This window comes from Pelophylax lessonae, assembly GCF_965119305.1.
Source record: "Pelophylax lessonae genome assembly, chromosome: 4".
In the NCBI taxonomy this organism is placed as follows: domain Eukaryota; kingdom Metazoa; phylum Chordata; class Amphibia; order Anura; family Ranidae; genus Pelophylax; species Pelophylax lessonae.
In genome coordinates, this window is record NC_138771.1 from 238980671 (window position 1) to 238993958 (window position 13288).

Consider the following 13288-nt stretch of genomic DNA (forward strand, 5'->3'; position numbering starts at 1 on the left):
TGCTGCTGTATTACTTTATACAGTGATCATAAACATGAGTACAGCAGTGTACAACTATTCATATCGGTAACGGGCCCTGCATCCCAATAAAGGTAATGTGAACTTTCTCTCAGGGCTATCTCTCTTTTCTCAAGTTAATGTAAATTAAATCCCATATTGAGTTTGGTGGTCAGTGCCATCACCAAATGCAATCTTTTCAAGAGAATCAGCTAATTCGCAACCCTGCACTCTGTGTAGTGCATGTCTGAATGCTACACTCTGTACATAGCGCGCTCCTGAACAATGCACTGTGTGCTCCTGAACTCTGTCTGTAGCACACTCCTGATCTCTGCACTGTGTACGTAGCACACTCCTGATCTGTGCACTGTGTATGTAGCACATTCCTGATCTCTGCACTGTGTACGTAGCGCATTCCTGATCTCTGCAGTGTGTACATAGCGCAATCCTGATCTCTGCACTGTGTACGTAGTGCAATCCTGATCTCTGCACTGTGTATGTACCGCATTCCTGATTTCTGCACTGTGTATGTACTGCATTCCTGATTTCTGCACTGTGTACGTAGCATATTTCTAATCTCTGCACTTTGTACGTAGTGCAATCCTGATCTCTGCACTGTGTACATAGCACACTCCTGATCTCTGCACTGTGTACATAGCACACTCCTGATCTCTGCACTGTGTACATAGCGCAATCCTGATCTCTGCACTGTGTACGTAGTGCAATTATGATCTCTGCACTGTGTATGTACCGCATTCCTGATTTCTGCACTGTGTACGTAGCACATTTCTAATCTCTGCACTGTGTACGTAGTGCAATCCTGAACTCTGCACTGTGTACATAGCACACTCCTGAGCTCTGCACTGTGTACATAGCACACTCCTGATCTCTGCACTGTGTACATAGCGCAATCCTGATCTCTGCACTGTGTACGTAGCGCATTCCCGATCTCTGCAATGTGTACGTAGCACAACCCTGATCTCTGCACTGTGTACATAGCGCACTCCTGATCTCTGCACTGTGTACATAGCGCAATCCTGAGCTCTGCACTGTGTACGTAGAGCATTCCTGATTTCTGCACTGTGTACGTAGCGCATTCCCGATCTCTGCAATGTGTACGTAGCACAACCCTGATCTCTGCACTGTGTACATAGCGCACTCCTGATCTCTGCACTGTGTACATAGCGCAATCCTGAGCTCTGCACTGTGTACGTAGAGCATTCCTGATTTCTGCACTGTGTACGTAGCGCATTCCTGATCTCTACACGTTGTACATAGTGCAATCCTATTCTCTACACTGTGCACATAGCGCATTCCTCATCTCTGCAATGTGTACATAGCACAATCCTGATCTCTGCACTGTGTACATAGCGCACTCCTGATTTTTGCACTGTGTACATAGCGCAATCCTGAGCTCTGCACTGTGTACGTAGAGCATTCCTGATTTCTACACTGTGTACGTAGCGCATTCCTGATCTCTACACTGTTTACATAGCACATTCCTGATTTCTGCAATTTGTACGTAGCATACTCCAGATCTCTGTACTGTGTACATAGTGCAATCCTGTTCTCTGCACTGTGTACGTAGTGCATTCTTGATTTCTGCAATTTGTACATAGCGCATTCCTGATCTCTGCACTGTGTATGTAGCGCATTCCTGATCTCTACACTGTGTACATAGCGCATTCCTGATCTCTGAACTGTGTGCGTAGCTCGCTCCTGACCTCTGCACTGTGTATGTAGCGCACTCCTGATCTCTGCACCGTGTACGTAGCGTACTCCTGATCTCTGCACAGTGTACGTAGTGCACTATTGAACCCTGCACTCTGTACATAGCTCACTCCTGAACTCTGTATATAGTGCACCCTTGAACTCTGCACTCTTAATGTTGCGCACGCCTGAACTCTGTACATAACGCACCCCTAAAGCCTGTACTCTGTAACACTGTGCACCCCTGAACTCTGCCCTCTGTACATCGCGCACCTCTAAACTCTTCACTCTGTACATCGCGCTCCCCTGAACTCTGCACTGTGTACGTAGCGCATTCCTGATCTCTGCACTGTGTACGTAGCACAATCCTGATCTCTGCACTGTGTACGTAGCGCAATCCTGATCTCTGCAGTGTGTACGTAGCGCATTCCTGATCTCTGCACTGTGTTCATAGCACACTCCTGATCTCTGCACTGTGTACATAGCACAATCCTGATCTCTGCACTGTGTACGTAGCACAATCCTGATCTCTGCAGTGTGTACGTAGCACAATCCTGATGTCTGCACTGTGTACGTAGCGCAATCCTGATCTCTGCAGTGTGTACGTAGTGCAATCCTGATCTCTGCAGTGTGTACGTAGCACACTCCTGATCTCTGCACTGTGTACGTAGTGCAATCCTGATCTCTGCACTGTGTATGTACCGCATTCCTGATTTCTGCACTGTGTATGTACCGCATTCCTGATTTCTGCACTGTGTATGTACCGCATTCCTGATTTCTGCACTGTGTACGTAGCACATTTCTAATCTCTGCACTGTGTACGTAGTGCAATCCTGATCTCTGCACTGTGTACATAGCACACTCCTGATCTCTGCACTGTGTACATAGCGCAATCCTGATCTCTGCACTGTGTATGTAGCGCATTCCCGATCTCTGCAATGTGTACGTAGCACAACCCTGATCTCTGCACTGTGTACATAGCGCACTCCTGATCTCTGCACTGTGTACATAGCGCAATCCTGAGCTCTGCACTGTGTACGTAGAGCATTCCTGATTTCTGCACTGTGTACGTAGCGCATTCCTGATCTCTACACGGTGTACATAGTGCAATCCTATTCTCTACACTGTGCACATAGCGCATTCCTAAACTCTGCAATGTGTACATAGCACAATCCTGATCTCTGCACTGTGTACTTAGCACACTCCTGATTTCTGCACTGTGTACATAGCGCAATCCTGAGCTCTGCACTGTGTACCTACAGCATTCCTGATTTCTGCACTGTGTACGTAGCGCATTCCTGATCTCTACACTGTGTACATAGTGCAATCCTATTCTCTACACTGTGCACATAGCACATTCTTGATCTCTGCAATGTGTACATAGCACAATCCTGATCTCTGCACTGTGTACATAGCGCACTCCTGATTTCTGCACTGTGTACATAGCGCAATCCTGAGCTCTGCACTGTGTACGTAGAGCATTCCTGATTTCTACACTGTGTACGTAGCGCATTCCTGATCTCTGCACTGTGTACATAGCGCACTCCTGATTTCTGCACTGTGTACATAGCGCAATCCTGAGCTCTGCACTGTGTACGTAGAGCATTCCTGATTTCTACACTGTGTACGTAGCACATTCCTGATTTCTGCAAATTGTATGTAGCACACTCCAGATCTCTGTACTGTGTACATAGCGCAATCCTGTTCTCTGCACTGTGTACGTAGTGCATTCCTGATTTCTGCAATTTGTACATAGCGCATTCTTGATCTCTGCACTGTGTATGTAGCGCATTCCTGATCTCTACACTGTGTACATAGCGCATTCCTGATCTCTGCACTGTGTGCGTAGCTCGCTCCTGACCTCTGCACTGTGTATGTTGCGCACTCCTGATCTCTGCACCGTGTACATAGCGTACTCCTGATCTCTGCACAGTGTACGTAGTGCACTATTGAACCCTGCACTCTGTACATAGCTCACTCCTGAACTCTGTATATAGTGCACCCTTGAACTCTGCACTCTTAATGTTGCGCACACCTGAACTCTGTACATAGCGCACCCCTAAAGCCTGTACTCTGTAACACTGTGCACCCCTGAACTCTGCACTCTGTACATCGCGCACCTCTAAACTCTGCACATCGCGCTCCCCTGAACTCTGCACTGTGTACGTAGCGCATTCCTGATCTCTGCACTGTGTACGTAGCACATTCCTGATCTCTGCACTGTGTACGTAGCGCAATCCTGATCTCTGCAGTGTGTACGTAGCGCATTCCTGATCTCTGCACTGTGTACGTAGTACAATCCTGATCTCTGCACTGTGTACGTAGCGCAATCCTGATCTCTGCAGTGTGTACATAGCGCAATCCTGAGCTCTGCACTGTGTACGTAGAGCATTCCTGATTTCTACACTGTGTATGTAGCGCATTCCTGATCTCTACACTGTTTACATAGCACATTCCTGATTTCTGCAAATTGTATGTAGCACACTCCAGATCTCTGTACTGTGTACATAGCGCAATCCTGTTCTCTGCACTGTGTACGTAGTGCATTCCTGATTTCTGCAATTTGTACATAGCGCATTCTTGATCTCTGCACTGTGTATGTAGCGCATTCCTGATCTCTACACTGTGTACATAGCGCATTCCTGATCTCTGCACTGTGTGCGTAGCTCGCTCCTGACCTCTGCACTGTGTATGTTGCGCACTCCTGATCTCTGCACCGTGTACGTAGCGTACTCCTGATCTCTGCACAGTGTACGTAGTGCACTATTGAACCCTGCACTCTGTACATAGCTCACTCCTGAACTCTGTATATAGTGCACCCTTGAACTCTGCACTCTTAATGTTGCGCACACCTGAACTCTGTACATAGCGCACCCCTAAAGCCTGTACTCTGTAACACTGTGCACCCCTGAACTCTGCACTCTGTACATCGCGCACCTCTAAACTCTGCACATCGCGCTCCCCTGAACTCTGCACTGTGTACGTAGCGCATTCCTGATCTCTGCACTGTGTACGTAGCACATTCCTGATCTCTGCACTGTGTACGTAGCGCAATCCTGATCTCTGCAGTGTGTACGTAGTGCATTCCTGATCTCTGCACTGTGTTCATAGCACACTCCTGATCTCTGCACTGTGTACGTAGCACAATCCTGATCTCTGCACTGTGTACGTAGCACAATCCTGATCTCTGCAGTGTGTACGTAGCGCAATCCTGATCTCTGCAGTGTGTACGTAGCGCAATCCTGATCTCTGCAGTGTGTACGTAGCGCAATCCTGATCTCTGCAGTGTGTACGTAGCGCAATCCTGATCTCTGCACTGTGTACGTAGCGCATTCCTGATCTCTGCACTGTGTACTTAGCACAATCCTGATCTCTGCAGTGTGTACGTAGCGCAATCCTGATCTCTGCACTGTGTACGTAGCGCAATCCTGATCTCTGCAGTGTGTACGTAGCGCAATCCTGATCTCTGCACTGTGTACGTAGCGCAATCCTGATCTCTGCAGTGTGTACGTAGCGCAATCCTGATCTCTGCAGTGTGTACGTAGCACAATCCTGATCTCTGCAGTGTTTACATAGCGCATTCCTGATCTCTGCACTGTGTATGTAGCGCAATCCTGATCTCTGCAGTATGTACGTAGCACAATCCTGATCTCTGCAGTGTGTACGTAGCACAATCCTGATCTCTGCAGTGTGTACATAGCACAATCCTGATCTCTGCAGTGTGTACGTAGCGCATTCCTCATCTCTGCAGTGTGTACGTAGCGCAATCCTGATCTCTGCAGTGTGTACGTAGCGCAATCCTGATCTCTGCAGTGTGTACGTAGCGCAATCCTGATCTCTGCACTGTGTACGTAGCGCATTCCTGATCTCTGCACTGTGTACTTAGCACAATCCTGATCTCTGCAGTGTGTACGTAGCGCAATCCTGATCTCTGCACTGTGTACGTAGCGCAATCCTGATCTCTGCAGTGTGTACGTAGCGCAATCCTGATCTCTGCACTGTGTACGTAGCGCAATCCTGATCTCTGCAGTGTGTACGTAGCGCAATCCTGATCTCTGCAGTGTGTACGTAGCACAATCCTGATCTCTGCAGTGTTTACATAGCGCATTCCTGATCTCTGCACTGTGTACGTAGCGCAATCCTGATCTCTGCAGTATGTACGTAGCACAATCCTGATCTCTGCAGTGTGTACGTAGCACAATCCTGATCTCTGCAGTGTGTACATAGCACAATCCTGATCTCTGCAGTGTGTACGTAGCGCATTCCTCATCTCTGCAGTGTGTACGCAGCGCATTCCTGATCTCTGCACTGTGTTCGTAGCACACTCCTGATCTCTGCACTGTGTACGTAGCACAATCCTGATCTCTGCACTGTGTACGTAGCGCAATCCTGATCTCTGCAGTGTGTACGTAGCGCAATCCTGATCTCTGCAGTGTGTACGTAGCGCAATCCTGATCTCTGCAGTGTGTACGTAGCACAATCCTGATCTCTGCACTGTGTACGTAGCGCATTCCTGATCTCTGCACTGTGTTCGTAGCACACTCCTGATCTCTGCACTGTGTACGTAGCACAATCCTGATCTCTGCACTGTGTACGTAGCACAATCCTGATCTCTGCACTGTGTACGTAGCGCAATCCTGATCTCTGCAGTGTGTACGTAGCACAATCCTGATCTCTGCAGTGTGTACGTAGAGCATTCCTGATCTCTGCACTGTGTACGTAGCGCAATCCTGATCTCTGCACTGTGTACGTAGCACAATCCTGATCTCTGCACTGTGTACATAGCACAAACCTGATCTCTGCACTGTGTACGTAGCGCATTCCTGATCTCTGCACTGTGTACGTAGTACAATCCTGATCTCTGCACTGTGTACGTAGCGCAATCCTGATCTCTGCAGTGTGTACGTAGCACAATCCTGATCTCTGCAGTGTATACGTAGCGCATTCCTGATCTCTGCACTGTGTACGTAGCGCAATCCTGATCTCTGCACTGTGTACGTAGCGCAATCCTGATCTCTGAACTGTGTACGTAGCGCAATCCTGATCTCTGAACTGTGTACGTAGCACAATCCTGATCTCTGCACTGTGTACGTAGCGCATTCCTGATCTCTGCACTGTGTTCGTAGCGCATTCCTGATCTCTGCACTGTGTACGTAGTGCATTCCTGATCTCTGCACTGTGTACGTAGTGCATTCCTGATCTCTGCACTGTGTTCGTAGCGCAATCCTGATCTCTGCCCTCTGTGCATAGCGCACCTCTGCGCTTCTCTACCTTATCTTCTTAACATTTGGTAGTCAAAAATTCTAAAAAGTGTCTTTATTTTTTTATCTCATGGATGAAATGTGAGAAATAACGTTTATAATTATATCATACAATCATTCCATAAACACATACCACATACATTGCATATATAATTTGAGGAAAATTAAATACCACCAAAAGAAAGCTCTATTTGTTTGGAAAAAAAAATAAAAATGTAATGTGGGTACAGGGTTGCATGACTGCGTAATTGTCATTCAAAGAGAGAAAGCGCTGAAAGCTGAAAAGTGTCCTGGGCAGGAAGGGGGTAAAAGTTCTTGGTATTGAAGTAGTGCTGGAAATAACAAACAAATAATTAATCTTGTCAAAAAGATGCATTCTTATCCATCAAACAATAATAATCAATAATAATCCATCTTGTAGAGTATACAAATGGGAGACATATGATAAAATGGTAATAGGAATTATTCCTCATATCTCGGCACTCCGAAGACAGACCAGAGCTACGTGAGAACGCGCTGTAGATATCCTGTCCCCGCCGGCTTGCCGTAGTCGGAGTGTGAGTCATGTGACAGGGGAGGACGCCTGCTCAGAGTCAGGCCACCCAGCTGATCGTACCGAGTGACAGCCCGGCTCCGCCCACTCCAGGCTGCCTATGGTGAGTGAGCGGTGTTGTCTCTATTAGCTGTCACCCGGAACGCTGTGAGTACCGCCGATCCTTTATTACTATGGGAGAGTGCTGGGGCAGCCCATGGCTGTGTGTATACAGTATGTATGGGCTGGAGGGTGGAAGCAAACTCTTCCATAGCATTACACTGGCTGGGGGGATGACATCACAGGCTCAGTAATGTATATGATAGGAATGGAAGGCTGAGCTCAGTCTGGAGGGGAGAGGAGGGGGGGGGGGCATTCATACACAGGGGGCACCAGGGCAGGGACTTTTAGGACCGATAATGACTTCTAATGGTGTTCAGGAAGGATGAGCCTTTTTCAGGGCTTTTCACACTAATCACATAGGAATGAGTTCCTGCTATACAGGATTGGGTTTAATGAGTCAGTCACCCATACTAACTAGTGGTGTCACCATGGACCAGTGTTCTGGTAACTTTACTGGCACAGCTCCTTGGTGTAGAGCCGGGGTCTCCAGGCTTCAGCCCGCTACAAGATTTTCTCTGGCCCACATCTGATGTGCAAAGCTCAGTGCACTCTGATGTAAGGAGGGCCTGAGATCGGGACCCTGATGTAAGGGAGGTTTATGATGGGAACCCTGATATAAGTGGGTACTCTAATGGGAGCACTGTGATGGGGACCCTAAAGTAAAGGAGGTTTATGATGGGGACCCTGATGGGGGCACTGTAATGGGGACCCTAAAGTAAAGGAGGTTTATGATAGGGACCCTGATGGGAGCACAGTAATGAGGACCCTAAAGTAAAGGAGGTTTATGATGGGGACCTTGATGGGAGCACTGTAATGGGGACCCTAAAGTAAAGGAGGTTTATGATGGGGACCCTGATGGGAGCACTCTGATGGGGACCCTAAAGTAAAGGAGGTTTATGATGGGGACCCTGATGGGAGCACTCTGATGGGGACCCTAAAGTAAAGGAGGTTTATGATGGGGACCCTAAAGTAAAGGAGGTTTATGATGGGGACCCTGATGGGAGCACTGTGATGGTGACCCTAAAGTAAAGGAGGTTTATGATGGGGACCTTGATGGGAGCACTCTGCTGGGGACCCTAAAGTAAAGGAGGTTTACGATGGGGACCCTGATGGGAGCACTCTGATGGGGACCCTAAAGTAAAGGAGGTTTATGATGGGGACCCTGATGGGAGCACTGTGATGGTGACCCTAAAGTAAATGAGGTTTATGATGGGGACCCTGATGGGAGCACTCTGATGGGGACCCTAAAGTAAAGGAGGTTTATGATGGGGACCCTGATGGGAACACTCTGATGGGGACCCTAAAGTAAAGGAGGTTTATGATGGGGACCCTGATGGGAACACTCTGATGGGGACCCTAAAGTAAAGGAGGTTTATGATGGGGACCCTGATGGGAACACTCTGATGGGGACCCTAAAGTAAAAGAGGTTTATGATGGGGACCCTGATGGGGGCACTGTAATGGGGACCCTAAAGTAAAGGAGGTTTATGATGGGGACCCTGATGGGAGCACTGTGATGGGGACCCTAAAGTAAAGGAGGTTTATGATGGGGACCCTGATGGGAGCACTCTGATGGGGACCCTAAAGTAAAGGAGGTTTATGATGGGGACCCTAAAGTAAAGGAGGTTTATGATGGCGCCATGATGGGAGCACTGTGATGGGGACCCTAAAGTAAAGGAGGTTTATTATGGGGACCCTGACATAAAGGGGGACTCTGATGGGGACCGTGACATAAAGGGGGGCTCTGATGGGGACCCTGACGTAAAAGGGGGGCTCTGATGGGGACCCTGATGTAAAGGGGGACTCTGGTGGGGACCTTGATGCAAAGGGTGACTCTGATGTAAGGTGATAGGGACCCTGATGTAACGGGGGACTCTGATGGGGACCCTAAAGTAAGAGGTTTATGATGGGGATCCTGATCTAAAGAAGGACTCTGATGAGGACCTTAATGTTAAGGCGCACACTGATGAGGATCCTGATGTAAGGCGACAACTCTGATGAGGACCATGATTTTTCAGGGACAACGCACTATTCCCAACACACACGTTCCTGTAAAATGGCTGTGCATATAAGTGGGTGCTGCAGCGACCAGCACACCATGGATCCCCAGAATGGGTCCAAGTTTTATTCAGCAATCCCATCATTACAGCAGATAGCAAGGTTTTGGAGCCTCGCAGGACCCCTTTGCACACTTCTGCTGTAACACTGTGATTGCTGTGTAAATCTTTGGACCTGTTCTGGAGATCCACGATGTGCTGGTGATATTCTCTTGGTTTAATTTAAAGAGAGCACTGATGTAAGAGGGGACTCTGATGTAGGGGGGGGGGGGGACTCTGATTGGGACTCTGGTGTAATGGAGGACTCTGATGGGGACCTGGATAATAAGGGCTGACTGATGGGGACTCAGAGAAAGGTGCAAACTGAATGTATTTTTGTGTGACCTTTATTAATGGCTCTAGTTTATTTGGAATTTCTTTACTTTGTTTTATTGATGTTCCCCTGTTATTTTGAATCCTAAAAAAAAATCTCCCAAGTAAAATTGATTCATGTAGATTTTATCTATTCATTCATAAAACTGATTTCTTTTCTTGGCCTGCAAATATTTATACAAATATTTGTTGTGGCTCACAACAATGCAAGTATATTAATCTCATACCTGAGGGACAATGAGTGAGCTGACAATCTCTGCAGTAGTCAGTGATCGCTGCAATATTCAAGGTCCTGTGGTAAATGGCTCTCTTCTGCATAGTGAACACAGGTTCACTGGCTTGGCATTGCCTCCATTCATAAAAAGCCTAGTATTCTTTCAATGAATACAAGACATTCTGTGATTGGAAAAGGTGGAGATTGTGACAGAGCCTCCCTTGCACTCTCCCCCATCTAATTAGAAAATGCTTTACATTTATTGAGGAAATACAAAGTGTTCTGGGAATGGTGCCCGTGCCAAGCAACACCTTTCTCTCAACGAGTGCACACATCTCTGATTGAGCAATGTGGAGGGGTGGGGCAGTAACGCCACCTTGTCCAGGTTGAGAATGCCTTACGGGTGTCCAAACTATGGCCCTCCAGCTCTTCAGGAACTACAATTCCCATGAGAAATTGTAAATCTCTGACATTCACAGACATAACTAGGCATGATGGGAATTGTAGTTCCTGAACAGCTGGAGGGCCATAGTTTGCACATGGTATGCATTAAAAACAAAACAAAAAAAAAAAAGAATGATTATACAGGATTTATTATTCAATATATAATTTAGTGCTGTCCATCGAAACTTTCCCACATCCCTTGAATTGCGTATAAAAGAGAAAGTTGAACCTCTGGTCCCAGTTACCAGTAGGGTCATATAAGATGGGACTTTACGGGGTAGGTTACATAGTAAAGTAAGCATATGTCATAAAAACAATTTTTATTGCAAAATTACATAAAAAAAATAAGACACACGTAAATACAACTAGTGCAAGGTTGGTAACATACAATAATGCATAGATGAATATTGGTACAAATAGGTCCACTCATTCAACGCGTTTCGCAAGTTAACAAACTAAACATTGCTTCATCAGGAACGAGTAGAGTGTTTTTTCATCTATTTTGCCTTTAAATAAAAGAAAATATAATAAGTCACAGTATTCATATGGTTATTTTATTATTTATAAAAAATAGAGGTAATGGCCAGCCAGCAAATCCTATGTTCAATATGCAGCAAGGAACAGCGGTGATCATTGGAGTAGTGGCACTACTGGGGTGATTCTCTGCTTCTACAACAGTCACGCAGTCAGGGAATATGCTCACTGACATTGTACCAAGCTGAAACAATGGAACTATGCAATACAAACCATACCTGGAGTTCAGCTTTAGGGTAGAACTATAGGGAAAACATTTTTTCTTTCACTTTGGGTAGAGTAAAGGAGGGCTATAACCGCTGCAAGGTTTATTTTTGCCATCTTTGTCCCATTGTGGAGATTTCCCTTCACTTCCTGTCCTATAACCAAACAAGAAGTGAGGGAAAATCCCTGAAAATTAGGGGAATCTCTTGGGGACCCCCAGGCTATCAGAACTAGTGTCCCCATTGGAAGATTTCCCCTGTATTACTTTTCTGGGCACGACCCAAAATGTGAAATTTTATTTCACTTTCAGCGATAATTTTAAACAGGACAAATGGAGAGGCTGAATCTCCTAAACGAGGGCACAGACAGCAATAGAAAACTGACAGGGGTTCTAATCCATCTCCTCTCTATCCAAAATGAAAAAAAAAAAGTTTTGGCTCCGGTTATACTTTAACCACTTCCCGACCTCGCTATAACTGAATGAAGGCTACAGCGTGGTCGTCCATTTCTAGTAGGTCGTCATATGACGTCCTCCTGTTGTAGCGCGCTCTGTGTTCATTGTGTCCTTAGGTCACAGATCGGGGTAAAGGGCCAATCAAAGCGGTCCTTTACCACGTGATCAGCTTTGTCCAGTGCCAGCTGATCACAAGGTAAACACAAGCCAGTTATTAGCATTAGGGATGCACGATCCAACTTTTTTGGACCCTATACCGATATCTGGCGTTGTGAAATCACCGATACCGGAACCGATCTGGAGCTACACACAAAGCAAGTGGCTGCAGTATAGAGCAAAGCTACTGCTTCATGTGTACGGCTCCTCCATTCACAGGCGGAGTGCATCTGATATCACTCCGCCTGTGAGCCGGACCTATACAGGAAGTAACGGCTCCCATCCCATACTACTACTGCACATAGTAAGGGATGGCTGAGCCGTTACCAAGCAAAAACCGGATCGGCCCATGGATCGGTCATTGTTACCGATCCATCTAAAATGTCCATATCGGCGCTGATATCCGATCCGCATATCGGATCGGTGCATCCCTAATCATCCACACTGACAGCGTGAAGAGAGCCAATAACTGGCTTGTGTGAAAGGGACATCTACACTGATAACCAGGGCATTGGTTATCAGTGCAGTCCCACCAGTGCCCTCCTCATCAGTTTCACCTATCACTGCCCATCAGTGCAGCCTCATCAGTGCATATCAGTGAACGAGAAAAAGTACCTGTTTGCAAAATTTTATAAAAAAAAAAATGTTTTCAAAATGTTGTTTTTTTTCTGTTTCTTTAGCAAAAAATAAAAAACCTAGTGTTGATTAAATACCACCAAAATAAAGCTGTATTTGTATGAAACAAATGATAAAAATGTCATATGGGTACAGTGTAGCATGACCGCGCAATTATCATTCAAAGTGCCACAGCACTGAAAGCAGAAAATTGGCTTTGGCCAGGAAGGGGGTAAAAGTGCCCAGCAGGCAAATGGTTAATAATGAGTAGTCAGTTGTGGATTACTCAGTACAGGACTTGGTGTAATAAAACCTTGCATATTACCTCCTTATCAGCAATGTGATTCATGTTGTTGACTTATGTTCCAGTGTTGTTGTTGTGTATGCCGGCCTTTCCATTCTTGTATGAGCTTATTCCTAGAACTATGCTATGATTAGGGATCAGCATTGAGACGCTGAATGATCTCTAGTATGTGCTACACGGCTCTGGAAACACGGCCTTGTACTGAAGAAGCTTAGAGGTGTTCACTTTGTTCTCAGTCCTGATTGGTGGATCGTAAAAGGACGCTCCTTTCAGAGATATGAAACCTGACCAGTTACCAACAATTCTATGTAC